Source organism: Myodes glareolus, chromosome 5, assembly GCF_982192425.1.
Source record: "Myodes glareolus chromosome 5, mMyoGla1.1, whole genome shotgun sequence".
Classification (NCBI taxonomy): domain Eukaryota; kingdom Metazoa; phylum Chordata; class Mammalia; order Rodentia; family Cricetidae; genus Myodes; species Myodes glareolus.
Window position 1 is genome coordinate 116,570,906 of NC_142030.1, and position 18,894 is coordinate 116,589,799.

Sequence of the window (18,894 nt, forward strand, 5' to 3'; positions counted from 1 at the left end):
GTGATCTCATACAACACTTCTCCACCTGGCTCCTCCCTACAACTTCTTATCAGCTAATTGCTTACAACCTCCTAACTGCAGGTGAATTTTACACAATCAGACACATCTTTGCATCATTAAACAAATTTTCCAGAGCATAAACAAGACTAACACACCTTAAAATAATATTATACAACACGTTATTGACATAAATGGTAAATGAAGACAGAAAAAATTGTATTGTACTGAAGTAATTCATATGCATTTAAAACTGGTGCTTAAAACGGTCATTTGGATGAAATACAAAATTCACAGTAGAAAATCTAGAGACCAGTGTTTTAGTTTCAGACTTCTCATCAGTCTATGGTTCAGACAAAAATTCTCACACTAGTGCAGTTATAATGTAGTATTTCATGCTTTATGACCATTATTTCTTTTTTCATACTTTATAATTCTTCGAATCTGAGAATATAATACAGTCATATTATTTTCTACTTCTATTTTTCCTTCTGAAACTTTCCATGGACCTCTTGGTTCTCATTTTTAAACTCATGACTTATTTATCCAATAATTGTTGTTGGGTACATATATACTTATGCACACACACACACACAAACTATAATATTCTGGCTTTCAGGACAATCACTGGTTTTATAAACTAAGGACTACTTCTCAACTTTGAAATTTCTTCAGTTCCTGTGTTTTGTGAATACGTGATACAATGAACATGAATAAACTAGGAAGACAAATTTTAAACAGTAGCAAATGTAGAATTCCTATAATAACCAGTTCTTTTGTTGAAAAGCTAGGATATAACAAGGATAAATTCAGTTCATAATTAAACAAAATGACACTTAACTCTGGGGAAAATGTAGCGTAACAAATATGTTACTCTAACTGAGAATCAGAGTTGAATTCGGGTTAAAACTAAATTGGTGTGCTTTGTTTTCATTTCTTGGTTGTTTTCCCAACAACTATTCTTTTACAGGACAAAAAAATACAGTCTAGGCAAAATGTAGAAGTCTATTCAATTCAGTATGCATCAAGAAGTGTTTACAAATATATCTCTTGTACCAGGCAAAATAGAAAATTCCCATTCATGGTAAGAATTTTTTGCCCAAGGAGTACAAATGACTAAACCCTTAAGGCCATCCTACTAATTAATAACTATTTTCTATGTTTTTGTTCTGCATATTTACCTAAAAAATGAAGCAATACTGATTGCTGTGGGAGCATATTCTGCTTCTTCAGCCAATAGCCTTTAAGATAGCAGTCAGCTTGGGTGTGGTCTCTGATATTGTAAAAAGCAGCTGTAAAGTATGTGTTCTCTCTCTTTCTTCTCTCTCCTGCTTCTATCTGCTAGACACTCTTCCTGTTAATACAGAGAACTGTTATCTAGGTTAGTGATCTGTAAGTTTTCCCTTTCATTAAAGTCTTTTACTATTTTTAATTCTGAACTGGTACAGGATTATTTTGTGGCTTCCATATTCATCTGGTGCCCAAGATACTTATAGATTATTTACATTTGAAGGTCATTGTCCTCAGTTGTTGCACATTTGTTTACACATTATTTAATATTCTGACCTGGAGTTTTAGTCTTTAAGTTATACAGGTATTAAATATTACAGGACAATTGTTGTTCACGTTTGTTATACATACAGTCAGATCAATTAGGCTGTTTAGATACATAGAGATTATATTATGTCTAGATAAGTTATCTTCAATCACTTCAAGGATCTGTGGAACATGGCATTTAAATAACCTAGGGTTCTATTGACATGAGACATGACTGCTTATGACAGCACCAATCTATTCCCGAGAGAATGTTGAGCACCAAAGACACTCAACTCGGAGTTTGTTTCCTTTTTGGCAAAACTGGCTATTGGGCAAGGAACTGCCCATTCCTCAACCACTGACAAAGTACATGGAATCTGAAAATAGATAAACAAGACACATGGAAAAAGTCTGTCAAATCTTGCCAAGATGGGGTAAAACAGTTCTGAAAAATTTCCTGCCCCTGAAAATGGTCTGTCAGTTAGCTAGGTGTTTGCCAAAGTTTGTTGCTTCAATATTGCAAAATGAGACTTTTGGGTGATTTCTCAAGTAGATAATTTTCTCTGTAATATACTACTTCCTTTGGAAGCTGCTTGGTTGTACTTACTGTCTGCTCAAGTAATATCTCCTTTCTCAGACCTTCGATGGGGTAATAAAATCAGATAGTCATAGTTATTGTACTCTTATGATCTAGACAAGCCATTTCCTATACAGGACTTAGACTCCTTAGGATATAATATTTAATAAAAGATTTTGCATACATTTCTTGCTTAATATTGTTCATTCTGCTTGTAATTCTGTTTCTGGTGTGTATAGTTTTGTATTAGATTTAAAACTCTCTTGTTTAAACAAAAGGTGGAAGTGTTGTGGGAGAACATTCTGCCCCTTCAGTCAATAGCCTTTAAGATACTAGCCCACTTAGGTGTGGTCCCTGATACTCTAAAAAGCAGCTGTAATGTGCTCTCCCTCTTTCTTCCGGCTCCTGTTTCTGACTGGTAGACTCTGTTCCTGTTTGTGCAGAGGACTGTTATCTAGGACAGTGATCTGTAAGTTCTCCCTTAAATAAGTAAGCCTTTTATTATTCACAATTCAGAACTGGTGTGGGATTATTTTGTGACTTCCATCTTCAACTGATTACTTTCTTTCCAAAATTTACTTTTAGATTCCATTGCATCAAATGTTCTTTACTATTTTAGCTGACTCCCAAGGTAGCTGATATATCTCATCTAACTCAAACATATCTATTATCCATTTTGTATTTTGAGCTTTTCTGGGATTTCCTTAAGAATGTTATTAATGTCTGTTGTTCAAAATGTTTGTACATCAAAATTTATATATAGTTTTATTCCATAAAAATAAAACAAGAAGAAAGCAAATGGTATTTCCTCTCCATATTGTTTTTTCTTTTTTGTTTTTATTTACATGATTGTCCTAATTATTGGATAAAGCCAAGAACTTAGATTCTGCCCTAAATGATTCTAGAATTTCATTTCAAATTTCATTTTGGTGGTTAATTTGTACAATCAATTACATTAGGTTAAAGAATGTATCACGTATAACTGTAGCAGGTATTGACATATGGAGAGAAATAAACAATAGTAAGACTCACTGAAAGTTCCATCCCAATGGTACTGGGTCCAGTCTGAATAAAAAAGCCAGTGGGATACAGCTATCACTTCTTGTATAATACCTTCGACTCTGTGATTCATGTACTCTCAAAACATGACCCAAGAGGAGAAAATTAACTACTACAGTTTCCTAAAAATTGCCTCCCATTCCCATTTTGGAGTATGTGCTGGCTTCTAACCTCTTCAGGCTAAAAGACTTATTTTGATTGGGTTTTCTCTTTGTATATATTTCTCCTAGGATCAATTATAAAAACATGTATTTCATGTAGCTTTCATATTGCAACAGTTGTCATGACACAGATAAAGACATTAAATCAGCAAACTTATTCCTTTATTCTTCTATCATCATTATTATCATTATTTTGTGACTACCAATTCTATACCTATACATGTTTGAGACACAATTAAGGACACAGTAAATGAGCATTCATTTCTTATTAATTTTTTCTCCAATGTGTGAATAATAATATAGCTATAACAGACTTGGCTTTTAAATGTAGCATCATGATTCTGACATTGCTAAATTTAAAATGTAGATTAAATACATAAAATGAGTGGTTTGAACCTGGCACAATAGAAGCACTTAAAACTGGTGTTATTGCTAACATAATAATCTCCTCTTGAAGGGAGAATAAATACAATCATCTGAATCCAGGAAAAGGCTAGCTCAGCAAAAATTCAGAAAAAATACAACATCTTCACATACAAAGACATTAAATTATAAAAAATTCCCATAGTCTCAACTATTCTTAAAAGTATTTACTCAGGTATCAGTAAACACAGCAGGTCTCCCATGTATATCAATCAAAAATGGCATAATATGAAACAATAAGACTAAGCAGAAACTTTCATATTAAGATTGAGTTGGAAACACCAGTAGAAGGAAAAGAGTTCCAAGGGCTGGCAAAAGAGTCAGAGACAGTTCCCACCACTACTTCTAGTAGTCCAACAAAAATCTCAAACTGAATAATATGACAGTTATGCCGAGAACTTAGAAAAGAACCATGAAGACTCTGAAACTTTTGCTTCGGTCTCCGTGAGTCTCTATGATCCTTGCTCAGTAGATTATGTGGGCATGTTCTCCTGGTGTTCTTAATCCTTCTGGCTCCTTCCATCCTTCCTTCCCTTCTTCTGTGAAGTTCCCCACTCTTCACCTAGTGTTTGGTTTGTATCGTCTCCCATATGCTGTAGGAAGAAACCTCTCTGATGACAACTGGACAAGGTCCCAATGTATGCGTATAGAGAATATCATGAATATCATAAGAAATCATATATTGGAGAGTTTCTTGTTATGTTTTGTTTTTTGCCAGTTCTATTTAGTTATACTCTACATATCAAGGCCTTCCATCTTCTGGTTCTGAGCCATTCAGGCATTGTTGGGCATGGTCTCCCACTCAAAGCTTGGACCTCAAGTTTGATTAGTCACTGGATGCCCATTCTCACAAGTTCTGAATATCCATTTTCAAAATGCATCTTTCAGGAAGGTATGTTGAGGAATTAAGCTTTTGTAACTGTTTTGGTATCCCTGTTACACCTGTGTGATAGAATCCCCAATGAGGCAATGGAGCCAGTTTCCAATGTAAATAGACAAGAATATTTGTTTGGCCAGCCTGAGCTCAGACTACAGATCTCCAACACACTAACACAGCAGATTAAGGGGCATAAGGCTTCAATCTCAGGGGAGGGTGAGTGTTTAAAGGAAAAAAAATGAAGGCAAAAGGTTACATGCCTTGGCGTTTCAGAATTGGAACAGGGAGTATTGGATGAGGTAAGTTTTCAAATTGCTGGTCACCACTGGTGACGGTACCTGCAAGAACCCACAGACTGCTGACAGGCTGTCTACAGGAACATCTGGACCTCATTAAAATTTATTGCCCTGTCTTCTAATTGGCCTTACCCAGGGTATTTGTTAAAATTTAACTAGTGCAGCACATTTTCTGTTTTTTATTTTGTTTTGTTTTGTACTGTTTTTGTTTTTCTGGAACTGAACTCAATCCCCGGACGTCAAATGGCTTAAGATGGAGGTCCCTAGTTAGGATGATGTCTGTAATGCTAAAGTTTTCCTGGGTCCTCACATTTCCTCCTGTGCCAGGCCCTAAGACTTCTAGTCATGGAACACTGTTAAGTTCAATAGTCTCCCTGATCTCTCCTTGGAAGGCCTGATATTGGGACTGTATTACCATCTATTGAATGACTCCCAGTCTTTTATAAACTGTACTCACTTGTTTAAAATTCAAGGCCCAAAAGTAAATAACATGACCAGTATAAGAAACAGACCCAGCATTGTAGAGACCAAGATGGTAAGTGAGGATGATGAGTGAATCCTATATTCAAATCATGCTTGATTGATTTTGCAATCTTTTATATTTGTTCAATTCTTCTCTAATTTTAGCCTTGGACTCTCTGACCATCCCTGAATGGTTAACATACAAATATAATTTTTCACCTAGTGCTGCACATAGTTCTCCCTGTTGGAGAAAGATGAAATCTAAGAACCCTCTATTCTTCATCACAACTTCTTCTAAGGATGTTAAGGGTTCCTGGAGGTGGGAGAAATAGAATTTTCTATCTTTTTGATACGTAAATTGATGACTTTCACACATGTGGGCATATTGTTGATGCTGAGGCATCAGAGATATAGCTCGTGCCCCTACCCCTACTAGCTAGCTGCCAAAAGTATGCTCAAGGTTAGCACTGTCACTAGTTTCCTTTTAATCTCAGAGGAGCCCTCTTCCAATTTCTGTATAGGTCTTTCTCAGGGTGACAAATTAATCGTGAGACCAACTGTACTATTGCACTAAAGCCCTTGGTCTTGTTTAGGACCAACTTTCAGGAGCAAGGCATCAGTCCTGTGGAGCAGGTCCACCACGTGTCATTTTGTGGAATCATGTGTAACCCTGGGGGCATGGAAGCATCTGGGTCTGATTGCAGCAGAACTGTACCTGGGGACCAGGGAGATCTTTCCTATATAGATAGAGGTGGCCTAAGATCTGCTGTAGTGTCAGTTGTGCCTTAGATTTCCAGTGGCACTGGATAGAATCTGAGACCTGAGAGAAGGTTCCTGTGTGAGCAATTCCTTCCTAATAGGGGGTAACAGCATCATAGCACAGTCAACATGAAACACTGAGGTCTGGTCTGGTGGTGTTTAAAATTAGGATCAGCTTGTCAAGAAGTATCAGGAGAAGGTCCATCTCCTTGGTTTTGACCAATCCGTCCAGATTCCTAAAATTTGCACAAACATAGGAGCTGAGGTTGGGGGCCTAGGGGGATTGATCACCTGGTTTGGGCCCATTGCTGTCTGAGGGGTTCCAATGCACTAACTGGACTGTAAAGACGGCACTTGGGTCCAGAGTCTCCAGTGAGCCCCATGCAAACATAATCGTCACATGAGTCCTTTTCCCCAAGAATTCACTTGCTTTCCCTCCTGGGTAAATTGTAGGCAGACTAGGTTATAGTGACCCTCAAACTCTCCATTCTACTTATTGTTTCTGCATATGACATTCAGCCCTCAGGCTGCTTGAGTGTGATGTAGTGGGAGGTTTATGGGAGGGGATATCATATGTGTCCAATAGAGACACAGGACAACCTAGCACAGAATTACAACTCAGTTCCACTGCATTGCTTTCAGTATTTCTTTGAGGTTAAATGTCTCAGATACACATAAAATCAGAGTTTTTGGATGAAGGTGTCATCTTAAGTTATTTGGAGTTATCCAAAGTCAAACCCTCAGGGCTAGTGTGACTAGTTGATGTCAGTATTTCTATAGCTGCGTGGATAATCTGCCCTGTCAGATTTCAGGGAGAACATGAATTTTCTGCAGTTAAGGCAGTTTAAGATACAGCCATCAACAGTAGTGATATTACTGACTGTGTCATGCTTGGATTTTGAGGGGGTTGTATGTATTCCTTGATGCGTTTCATACCTCACCTTGATAGTCTTCCTTGAGTATGAAGGGATCAGCAGGTCTTACAAGGGTATAGTGGACCCAGGTGGATATACCATCAACCTTGATGGCTGGGGCCATGACTAGCAGGGCTACATATTGTACTTTCCATCTTAGTTTCAGTGATCCCAGGCAATGTCTCTTAATGTAGACCCAGTCCCCTTGTCAAAATCTGTGGATTTAGAAGGAACACTGGATTCATTGATGGCCATGAGCTCAGGACAAACTTCCTTGTGAGCCTATTGGAGCTCTCAAATAGCAATAAGGAAGTCTTGGTCATCCAGTTCTGCCAGCAAATACACCTAGAGTTTAGGAATGATGGAAAGATGTGGTACCAAACATGATTTCAAATGGGGTCAACTGGTGTAGGAGAATAGTCTGTATTCTGTCAATCATATTTTAAATAAACACTGATTGGCCAGGCAGGAAGTATAGGTGGGTCAACCAGACAGGAAGTAGAGGTGGGGTGATGAGAACAGGAGTATTCTGGGAAGCAGGAAGCTCCCTCCTCATTCCTGCCCAGACCACCAAGAAGCAAGATGTAACCTGCCCTGCTATGAAAGTTATGGAGCCATGTGGCTAACACAAATAAGAATAATGGGTTAATATAAGCTCCAAGAGCAAATAAGAAGATTGAGCTAATGGGCCAATCAATTTTATAACTTATGGAGTCCTCTGTGTGACTTTTTGGGGGGCTTACTGGCTGTGGGGTACCAGTTGATTTTGTTAAGGTGTCTTTTAGTATTCTGTTCATCCTTTCTACCTGCTCAGAACTCTGGGGTTCTTATGCAAAATGCCACTTCTAATCACCCCGGAGGATACTGGCTAAACTTAGACCCCTGGAACACAAAATCCAGCCCATTGTCTGACCCTATTATGGTTGGAGATCCATTCTGGTAAGATATCTTCATAGAATTTCTTCACTGCCCTCTGAGATGTTTTGTATTAGATGGGAAACACATCTACTCCCATGAAAAAGTATCTACAAATACTTATAACCACACTTTCCAGGTTTTATTTCAGTGAAGTCTATTCCCCAGTATTCCCCAGTATTCTTCCCCCTAAGTTGAGACCATGGGTTTTTAGGGTTAGCAACAGCATTGGTGAGCTGACAGACTCTACAGTTAGTGACAATATCTTTAATTTTTTTATTGCACATCTTTGATTTTTTTTTTTTTTGGATTTTCGAGACAGGGTTTCTCTGTAGCTTTGGTGCCTGTCCTGGAACTAGCTCTTGTAGACCATGCTGGCCTTGAACTCACAAAGATCTGCCCACCTCTGCCTCCCAAGTGCTGGGATTAAAGGCATCTTTGATTTTTATTCTCAATTGCCTAACCAAGTTCTGAATTCTCCAAGTTTCCATATGAGAGGATTGATGGATCTTGTTGAGCAGTCTCTTTTCCAAATATTCAGGCAGGATGATTTTACTGTCTGCAGCTCTCTCTCACCTGTCTAGACATCTTGTCATAGGGAGGGTCTTGATCTTGGCAAGATCTTCCTTAGTATACCCAGGATTCTCAGGTATATTAGGTGACATAGGTCCACCAGTACTACATTAGTCTAGAATGCCACCTGACTGGTGGTTTTGTCTGTCAGCTTGTCACCCCTGGGAATAAGTCCATCTCCTCTCTGGTGCCATGGGCAATGGATGACAGACAGTTTCTTGGATAACCATAGGTCTTTAAAGAGGGCCAGGATCTCATTTTTGTGTTTTATGATTTTTCCTTCTAAAGTTAACAGTACCCTTTCTTTGTATATTGTCCCATGCAGATGAGCCATGGCAAATGCATAATGACCATTGGTGTAGACATTGACCTTCTTCTCTTGCCTTGGTCAAATGCTTTAGTTAGAGATAGCAGCACTGTGTTTTGGGTGGAAATTCAAGTTGACATGAACTCTGCCCATATTGTCTCCTCTGCAATAATGATTGCCACCCTTACATACCTTCCATTGTCCTGTATGAAGTTGGGCAATGGAGTATTCCACAAGTCTGGCTTCATGCTGTGTGTCTTGGCTGTTATTCCTGAGTCAAGCAGTGGCACTTTGAGGTCAGGATCGGGCAGTAGAGTAGCCAGATTCAGAGCTGAGGGCACCTGGAAAGTTATTTTGGTGGTGTTAAGCAACAGAGGCTGATAATGAGTCATTCTGGCATTTCTTACCCACCATTCCTGGGGGTGCTTGAGAAGCTCCTCAAGTGTATGTGTTGTGGTTAAGGTGAGACTTTGTGCTGAGATCAACTGGTCAACATCCTTGACCATGTGTGCCATGGCTGCTATTATGTTGGGACAGGGTAGACATCCAGCTGCCATAGGTTCCAGCTTCTTTGCCTGGTAGGCTATTGGCCATCACCAGGGGCAAAGTGTTTGGGATAGAACTCCCATGGCTATACCTTTGTTTTCATCTACATAATAGTGAAAAGATTTGGTTACATCTGGCAAACCAAGTCCTGGTGCTGAGAGCAGACTTTTGAGTTCATTAAAGGCCAACTAATGGTCCTTGGTCCAGACGAAAGCCTCATATAAGGGCATGGCCAGTTCTACAAAGCCTGGGATCCACAGGGGACAGAAACTCACAGAGTTTAAGAATGCTCTCACCTGCATTGTAGTAGTAGGTGTTAGGCATTGTGATCATAAGTACTGTCTCCTTTTGTATGTCCCAGAGCCTCCAGTGTCATTCCTTCAAGTTGAATCCCAGCTATGCTATCTCCTGCTTTCAAATGTGGGCTTCTTGGCTGAGGCATTGTTCCCTAGGTCCCCCAGAGTTCACAGTAGCTGCTTACTCCTAGTCAAGCATGTCTCAGTCTGTGGCTGCAATCAGTTGGTCATCAACATATAACAACAGAGTGATATCGGGGTTCTGTACCCAGTACTCATGCAGGTCCTCATGCAGAACTTCATTGAAGATGAACTCAGACATCTGGGTCATCGGTTTCTACAGGAGATTTCTCAGGTGTTCTTCCCTGATGAAACCTGATTTTTCTTAACTCAGAGTGAATCCACAGCCTCTCACTTCCTGTTGAAAAAAGACAATACCTCTTCTCCAAAGTAACATGCTTTATGACTTCAATTTTAAAGTCAATGCATTTACAAAATTTTTGTTTTATTATTCCATCAGCATTTATATTCAAATGTCTGTTAGCAGCTTTTGCTCCTTCCTCAGTTATCAAGCAATTCAAAGACAACATAATAATATACAGTATCCAGACTATCTGTGTTTTCCATCTTTATGTGGTTTTATTTTAAACTCTAATTCTTTTATTTTAATTTTTGGCTTTTTGAGACAGAGTTTATTCATATCTTTGTTCTGGAACTCACTCTGTAGACCAGGATGTCCTTGAACATACAGAGATCCATCTGGCCCTGCCTCCCAAGTATTGGAATTAAAGGTGTGTGCCACCACAACTTGAATTCACAGAGGTCTGCCAACATCTGTCTCCAAGTTTTTGAAATAATAGTATGTACCACCACACGCAACTACTCTCCTTCTTTTTTATTTTAAGTATTCTAAACTCTTCTTTACTCTCTAAGCTTGCATATATTTTTAACACAATGTAAACCATTTAGAGGTTTTCTTTGTCTTTGAATCTCTCTTTACTGTATATCTCTCTTTCTTTCTGACCACATGAGTTTTTAATTTGCTTAGCAATATGTCTAGGATGAAATTCATGGCTTTGACAGCTGGATCCAGCGAATTTCTTAGTTTTTTGAGATTCCAGCCTCATGACAGAGGTACCAGCCAGAGCCATGATTATTGCCACAACTCTATGGTGTTTCAAGGTCCTTACCACTACCTAAAAGCACGTGGTGAACTTTTCATCAACACCTTAAGTGCTTTGTGGCAGGACAACTTAAAAAATCTGCAAGGTTGTGCAGATAGAGCCTTTTAAAAGGGCTGCAAAGTTTTAGCAGCTAAAGCTGAGTCAGAAAGCCTCTCTTAAATGAGAATGCGTGCCTTGAGCAAGCAGGGCCCAGCTTAGAAAATGATGCTGTCAATAAGTCATGTTTAAATCTATTCCTTTTGTTTAGAATTACTTCCCAAGCTCTCTCGGGCTTTCTGTGGATGCAGTTGTCCACATGGGCACAATTCTGTTGTCTGAGGTGTTTTGTCTTGCCTGGTTCTTGCAGTTGCTAAGTCCCAAAGAAATTACACAAGGGTCTACATTAATTATAATCTGATTGACCTAGTAGCTCAGATGTCTCATTAACTCTTATAACTTATATTAACCTATTATTCTTGTCTATGTTAGCCTTGTGGCTTGGTACCTTTTTTGCCAAGGCAGTTACATCTTGGTTGCTTTGTGGCTGGACAGGACTGCAGACTAGGACCTATTTCTTCCAAGAATTCTCCCGTTCTTATTGACCTGCTTCTACTACCTGCCTGGTTGTCTTGCCTCTACTTACTGCCTTGCTACTGGCCAGTTAATGTTTTATTAAAATACTACTGACAGGGTTCAAACCAATTGTCTTAAAACAGAGGCATATTTTAGGTCCAGGACACTATAATATTGTCATTCTGGGGACAATGAGCTGAAGAGTCATACAGGTTAGACACTATGGGGTCAACTCTTGTTGACCACCTACAAGTTCTGGACCAGTTTGAAGCCATTGGTATGAGTTTTCTTTATGAGCATCAGGGGTTTATTCCAGGCTGAATGCATAGGGCTGAGGACTCCTAAGTGCTGTATTTTCCCAATGTGTGGTGTGATACCTTTCTTGGCCTTTAGGGGAATGTGGTACTTGTAGACTTTTACTGGGTTTACCACTGGTTTGGCTTACACATAGACAGGGGGCAATATGTTGCTAGACCCATTTCTTCTGTTTCAGATCATGCTGATGAGAACTCCTGAAGCCATCTGTCCAGCTAGGGGTCAGGCCCAGTGGCTACCTGATACAGCCTTCAGTCAAATAACTGGTCACCAGCACATGAATGATTTTCCCTTTTTCATTAAGCAATTTAGCTCCTCTATTAGAGAAATATATCTGGACTTTCATTTTGGTCAGTGAATCACAGTCCCACAAGGAGTATGGGCATTCTGGAATTACCAGCAATGAGGGTGTTACCTGTCCTGTTCTCAAGTCCACTGCTCATTGGGTAATCTATGAATAAGCTTTAATTCCAGTGGCACCCTAAACCCAAGACTTTATTTGTCATGCGTCTATCAGCCTTCAGTAGCACTGAGTACTTAGTTCCTTTGCCTCACTATTAATATTCTGCTGGCTATTGCATCTAGCTGCCTTTTTTTGTTTTGTTTGTTGTGTTTTGAGACATGGTTTTCCTGTAGCTTTGAAGCCTCTCCTGGAACTAGCTCTTTTAGATCATTCTGGCCTCATTCTTGAACTCACAGAGATCCTTCTGTCTCTGTCACCCACATGTTGGGATTAAAGGTATGCACTACCACTGAACAGTTCTACTTTTATTTTGGAGGTCTTCTTTAGCATAGTGCCTTTCTTCATTTTATTACTCACATTGATTATTTCCCAATCAAATAATTTCTTTGGTACCTCTAAGATTTTTGTCCTCCTCTCCAGCAGCCAGGTGTCACAGTCACCTCTGACACTCTTCTGTTTCCACAGTAATGGCCAGTATCACACTAGGAAGGTGATTCTTGCACTGATCCTTTTAATTTCCTTTACTTCTACAAAATTCCTTCCATTAAACTCTTTCTCAGACACCATAGCTTATTCCTAGTACTCTTCTCTCTGAGGCATTCTAGCCTCTGCAACTTTCTCTTCATGCCTGGACTTGACTGGTTAATGAAAGACAGGGTTGATGCAGAAGTACTTTTTTGGAACTCAGGATCATATGATGTATACCTCCCGAAGGTCTCCTGGAGGCACTTTAGAAAGACTGCTTGGCTTTTATCAATTCTCTGTCTTATATTATAAACCTTACTTAAATTTGCCAGCCATTTTGCTGCTGCCTTGAGACCGACCAATAGAGTCTGAGGATAGATCAGGAAACTACCCCTACCTTCAACCATGTTGTAATCCCATGGGGAAGTGGCTGTCTGGGCTGGTGGCAGGGCCAACAGCAGGATACCCCCACTAGGGATAGGGACCTGATGGTCTGGAGGCAGGCCCTGCTGCAGGATGGCCATAGGATGGGGAATAGAAGGCTGGTCTGCTGACAAAACCAGCTATGGGATTGACAAACCAGGGACTGCAGGGCGGAGGGAGAAAGATTTCATCCTCCATGTTGACTCCTTGGAGGATCTCTGGTTTGGGGGTTGAATGAATCTAGGCAGAAACTCCTTTTCCCCACCTTCCTGTTCCTCGTCTGCCAATCCTAAACAGAAGATCTATGAATTGCTTGACTGCACCCAATTTGTTGATGTGAGACATTTTGATCTGGGGTACATAGATGTAAGGTAAACATTGGATGCCTCTCCTCTGCTGCCTCCAGGAACTTAACCAGCTGAGGAAAGAAGGATTCAATCCAGGAAGGGAGTCCTTCATCAAGTTTCTTCAGACAACTATGTAGGATACTTTGTTTGGGTTCCCTATTCAGTGTCTGAAGACAATTTCCTCTATTACTTTTTTGTGGGACAGGAAAAAGTTTCTCACAGAGGGCCAATCAACATTATGAGGTGCTCATTCCAATCTGAAAAGGGTGATAAGTTTAGACATTTCTAAAAGAACTGAAAAATTATGAGCTTGTGTTTTTATATTTAAATAGTGAGTTAAGAGTAAGTACAAAGAAGGAGTCATCTGTCCTATAGAATTCAAGCTGAAATATCATGAGCATGTCTTTTTACATACAGGTAGTGAGCTAAGAGTAAGTACAAATGAGAGGAAGTCATGTGTACTATAAAATTTATCACACTCAGAAACACAAACATAGACAAACACAGAAGTCGCAGGAGGCCAAGGGCAAAGGAATAATGAAACTGGAGGAAGAGTTACAAATAGAAAGATAGTTTGTCACCATGCCATGGGAATGACCAACTCATTTCAGTGTGCCCAAACATCCTCCGTAACTGAGACTCTAGGTCCTCACTGCTGGGGTCTGAAATGTATCTCAGACTCCCACAATCATGGATGCCCAGCAAGTCCACCCTAACTGCTACTGATCACAATCAGCTATTCAGTTGCCCCACAAAAAGCAGAAGAAAAGAAAGTGAGTGCAGATGAACAGAGCAGACACATACATTTATGAGCTAGTTGAGATCGAGTGGTCTGGGTCTGCAGGTCCATGGAATTGTATGATTTCCTGAATAATGCAGCAAATGTTATGCCCTTGTCGCAGAACCCCCAGTGAGACCATGGAGCTGATTTCAAAAGTAAATACACAAGGGTTTTTTTGTTTGGCAGTCTTGAGCCTAGAATGCAGTACTATTACATATTGATGCAGCAGATGAAGGGAGTAAGGCCATGATCTCAGTAGTGGGAAAGTTTCAAAGCAAAAAAAAAAAAAAAATACAAGCAGCAGGTTACATGTCTTGACATTTCAGGATTGGGACGTGGGTATGGAGTAAGGTAATTTTTTGAATTATTGGTTAAACTATAGTCATGAAACCACTGCTGACAGGATATCTAAAGGAACCCATGAACTACTGATAGGCCAGAAACATCTGAACCTTCATAAAGTTTATTGTCCTGTCCTCTAATTGGCTACATCCAGGGTATTTACTCAAATTTCACTGCTGCAGCAAATTTCATTCTTTTATTCTGAAAATAGGTTTGACCCCCCAGTCACCAGATGACTTAAGAGGCTCCTACTCAGGATGGAATCTGTGAGGCTAATTAGGTTTTCCTAGATCCTCACATTGCAGTTTCAACACTGGAAGCCTTTCCTGATAAAAGAAGATGACCAGTTCAAGCTCCTTATCCTTCATAACTTAGAGTTCTTTCTAGAGTTGACAAATAATCCAGAAAATATACACTGCAGTTTCTTCCCAACAAACCCCACAAATCCCTGGTTTCATATACCTCCCTATACTCACTCACTCCACCCTACCACCCACAATTTGATGTCATATGTTCGCATTCCCATCCAGTACCAACCAGCACACCTGAAAAAAGACATTCTGTTTCCTGGAGCCCTTCTGGAGCCTTCCCTAGTTCTATGATTTTTTTCTTTTTGGTTGTGTGCTTCATTTTGTATTTCACTCTGCTTATATGGAAGAGTACATTGACTGATTGCAGTATGATGAACCATGTATACATTTCTAGTATGAAGCCTATTTGAGCAGGGTCAATAATCTTTTTGGTGCAGGAGAATTATTTATATTCTGTCAATCATGTTTTAAATAAACACTCATTGGCCATGCAGGAAGTATAGGCAGGAAAACCAGACAGGAAGTAGAGGTGATGCAAAGAGAACAGGAGAATTCTGGGAAGAAGGAAGCTGATTCTTCCCAGTCCTGCACAGACCACCGAGGAAGCGGGATGTGACCTGCCAGCTGAAAAAGGTACTGAGCCATATGGCTAAAATAGATCAGAATAATGGGTTAATATGAGTCATAAGAGCTAATAAAAAGCCTAAGCAAGTGGGCCAATCAGTTTTATAACTTATGGAGATTTCTGTGTAATTTTCTTTGGGGCTTGCTTGCGGTGAGGTATTGGGTGAGACAGAAACCCAAACAAGCAGGTCCATAATGTTACAGAATGGTGCCCATGTGGATAACTGCATCCACAGAAAGCCTGAGAAAGCTGGGGAAATACTAGAGTAAAACATTTTGGTTTTTAGTAATAACAGGAAAATGCTGTGCAGTTTTAAAATGCTGGCCATCCAGGCCATCTGGCCAGGAAAACCTCTGACTCTCTCAAACAGGTGGTCCTGACTATGGAGCTATGGACACACTGTTGCAGCTTGCATCTTAGCAAGGACCTTGAAATGCCATAAGATCTTTAGAGTGTTGTTTATGGACACACTGTTGCAGTTTGCTTGCTGGCATGGATCTTGAAACACCATAGAGTTGTAACAATAAACATGGCTCTGGCCGGTACCTCAGTCATGATTGCTTAGTGAATTAAAGGCTTATGTGGTCAGAAAAAGAGAGATATACAGTAAAGAAAGATTCAAACAGGAAGAAAACCTCTAAATATTTTGCAGTGTGTTAAAAATATATATAGGCTAACAGTTCAAGTTCTCAGAGTTGAAAGAAAAGAAAGAAAGAAAGAAAGAAAGAAAGAAAGAAAGAAAGAAAGAAAGAAAGAAAGAAAGAAAGAAGGAAGGAAAGAAGCCAGTTGTGTGGTGGCACACACCAGTAGAATTTGTCTGGGAGGCAGAAACAGACGGATCTCTGTGAGTTCAAGGACAGCCTGGTCTACAGACTTATTCCAGGACAAAGATATACAGAAAACCTGTCTCAAAAAGTAAAAGCAAAAGAAATAGAGGTTAAAATAAAGCCACATAAAGATGGAGAATCCACAGAGAATCTTGATACTGTATGCTATTATGCTCTCTTTAAATTGTTTGAATGCTAAGTAAGAAGCAACAGCTGTGAAAATATATTTGCTTATAAATGCTGCAGAATTAATTCAAGATAGGTGTTTTGAAAATTCCTTGACTTCAAAAATAAAGTCAAAAGATATGTTACTTTGGAGAAGAGACTTTGCTTTTGTTTCCACAGAAAACGAGGGGCTCTGGATTTATTCAGAGTAAAAAGAAAAAATCTCCGGCAGGAATATATGGCCCAGATGTCTGAGTTCTTCATTCAGAACAGCTTGAAGACTGCTGCCTGAGATGATCAAGACTCACAGGATACTTCAGTCTGGACTTGATGATAATTCTACAGTTTCTTTAGGTCCCCATAAGATTATCAGTGCCCCCAACCAGCTGGAAGTAGCCTGGAATACTATGCCCACATTTCCAAAAAATGGACTATAGGTATTTTCCTATGTTTAAAAAAAAAGAAGAGGGGAAAGTGGTGCAGGAGAATTGTCTACATTCTGTCGATCATGTTTTAAGTAAACACTGACTGGCCATGCATGAAGTATAGGCAGGAAAACCAGACAGGAAGTAGAGGTGATGCAATGAGAACAAGAGAATTCTAGAAAGGAGGAAACTGATTCCTCCCAGTCCTGCACAGACTGCTGAGGAAGCAGGATATGACCTGCCAGCTGAAAAAGGTACTGAGCCATATGGCTAAAATAAATCAGATTAATGGGTTAATATAAGTCATAAGAGCTAATAAGAAGCCTTAGCAAATGGGCCAGTTTTATAACTTATGGAGATCTCTGTGTGATTTTCTTTGGGGCTTGCCAGCAGTGGGGTATTGGGTTAGATAGAAACTCAAACAAGCCAGCCCTTCCTCATTCTACAGATATTCTCGTGAATTTTATTTGAAAGTATTTTGTTGAGTATTTTTGCATCAATGTTCATAGGGGGATTTGTTCGGTATTTATTTCTGTTGAATCATGCTGTAATTTGGGTATTAGGGTAAATGTGGCCACATAAAATGAATTTAGAAATGGTCCTCCTGTTTCTATTTCATGGACTAATTAGAGGAGTATTATCATTAACTCTTCTTTGAAAATCTACTAGAAAAATGCACTAAAGTTGTCTTACCCTTGGCTTTGTTTGTCTGATTGGGATACTTTTAATAACTACTTATATGTTTATATTTCCTTAGGGTTATGTGTCTATTCAAATTATTTATGTGATTTTAGATTAACTTTGGAAAGTATTACATATTGAAAATTATACTTTTCTTCTAGATGTTTCAATTTTGTTGAATACTTCTTTATAAGGTATGACCTAAAGATTCTTTGGATTGCCCTGTGTGTCTGATATTATGTTCCTTTTCATTACTGAATTTGTTAATTTGTATATTTTCTCTTTACTTTTTACTTAGTCTTAATAAGGGTTTGACTGCATTGCTGATCTTCTAGAAGAGACAACTTTTTGTTTTATTGATTCACTGTATCATTCTCTTTGTTTCTATTTTATCAATTTCAGTCCTCATTTTGTTTAATTTACTGTTGTCTACTCCTCTTGGAAGTGCCTACTTCTTTTTGTTTTAGTGCTTTCAATTTTACTATTAAGTTGCTAGTATAAGATCCAAATTGTTTCATATAGGCAGTAAGTATTATAAATTTTCCTGTTAGCACTGATTTCACAGTGTCTCATATGTTTGGGTATGTTGTGCATTAATTTTCATTTCATTCTAGAAATTGTTTACTTTTTTATTTATGCTTGATCTAGTGATAATTGATAAGAAAGTTAATCAGTTTCCACAAGTTTGTAGGTGTTCTATTGTTACTATTATTGTTGCAATCCATTTTTTTCTTTGGTATTCATTTGATAAAATAAATGGCATTGTTTCAATTTTCTTGTATCTGTTGAGACTTGCTTTGCAACCAATATATGATCTATTTTTGGTAAAGTACCTTAAGGTAATGAGAAGAAAGATTATTCTTTTGTGTTTTGTTGAAATGTTCTGTAGATATGTTAGATCTGTGAAGGCATAAGTCAGTAAACAATCCCACAACAGTCTGGAATTATAATTAATAAGAGGGTAATTTATTTATGAGAAAAATTTACAGATCGCTGTCCTAGACTACAGCTCTCTGAGTGAACAGGAACAAAGTCTAGCAGCCAGAAGCAGAGCCAGAAGCAAGAGAGCAAGAGTAGGGCTAATGCTCCTTTACAAAGCAAAGAGACCATGCCCAAGAGGCTGGTGTCTTAAAGGATGTTGCCTGAAGGAACAGAAGGAGCTCCCACAGCACCTCCCCCTTTTGTTTAAGTAAGAGAGTTTCACACCCAGTACAAAACAGTATACACTAGGAACAGATATCAAGTATAAGATTAGAATTACAATCACCATAAACAATATTAAGCAAGGAA

The 18,894-nt window shown here is 39.0% G+C and overlaps 1 long non-coding RNA gene across 1 annotated transcript in view; it reads left to right on the forward strand.

Annotated features, from left to right (window-relative positions):
• The window catches only part of LOC146895017 (uncharacterized), a 58,833-nt gene extending 40,591 nt beyond the window's left edge, over window positions 1-18,242 (forward strand). Inside the window, exons 2-3 of the long non-coding RNA XR_015001177.2 lie at window positions 15,376-15,514; window positions 16,679-18,242. This is a non-coding gene — a long non-coding RNA (uncharacterized LOC146895017). The remainder of the gene's footprint in view (window positions 1-15,375; window positions 15,515-16,678) is intronic.
• The last annotated feature ends 652 nt before the right edge of the window (window positions 18,243-18,894 follow it).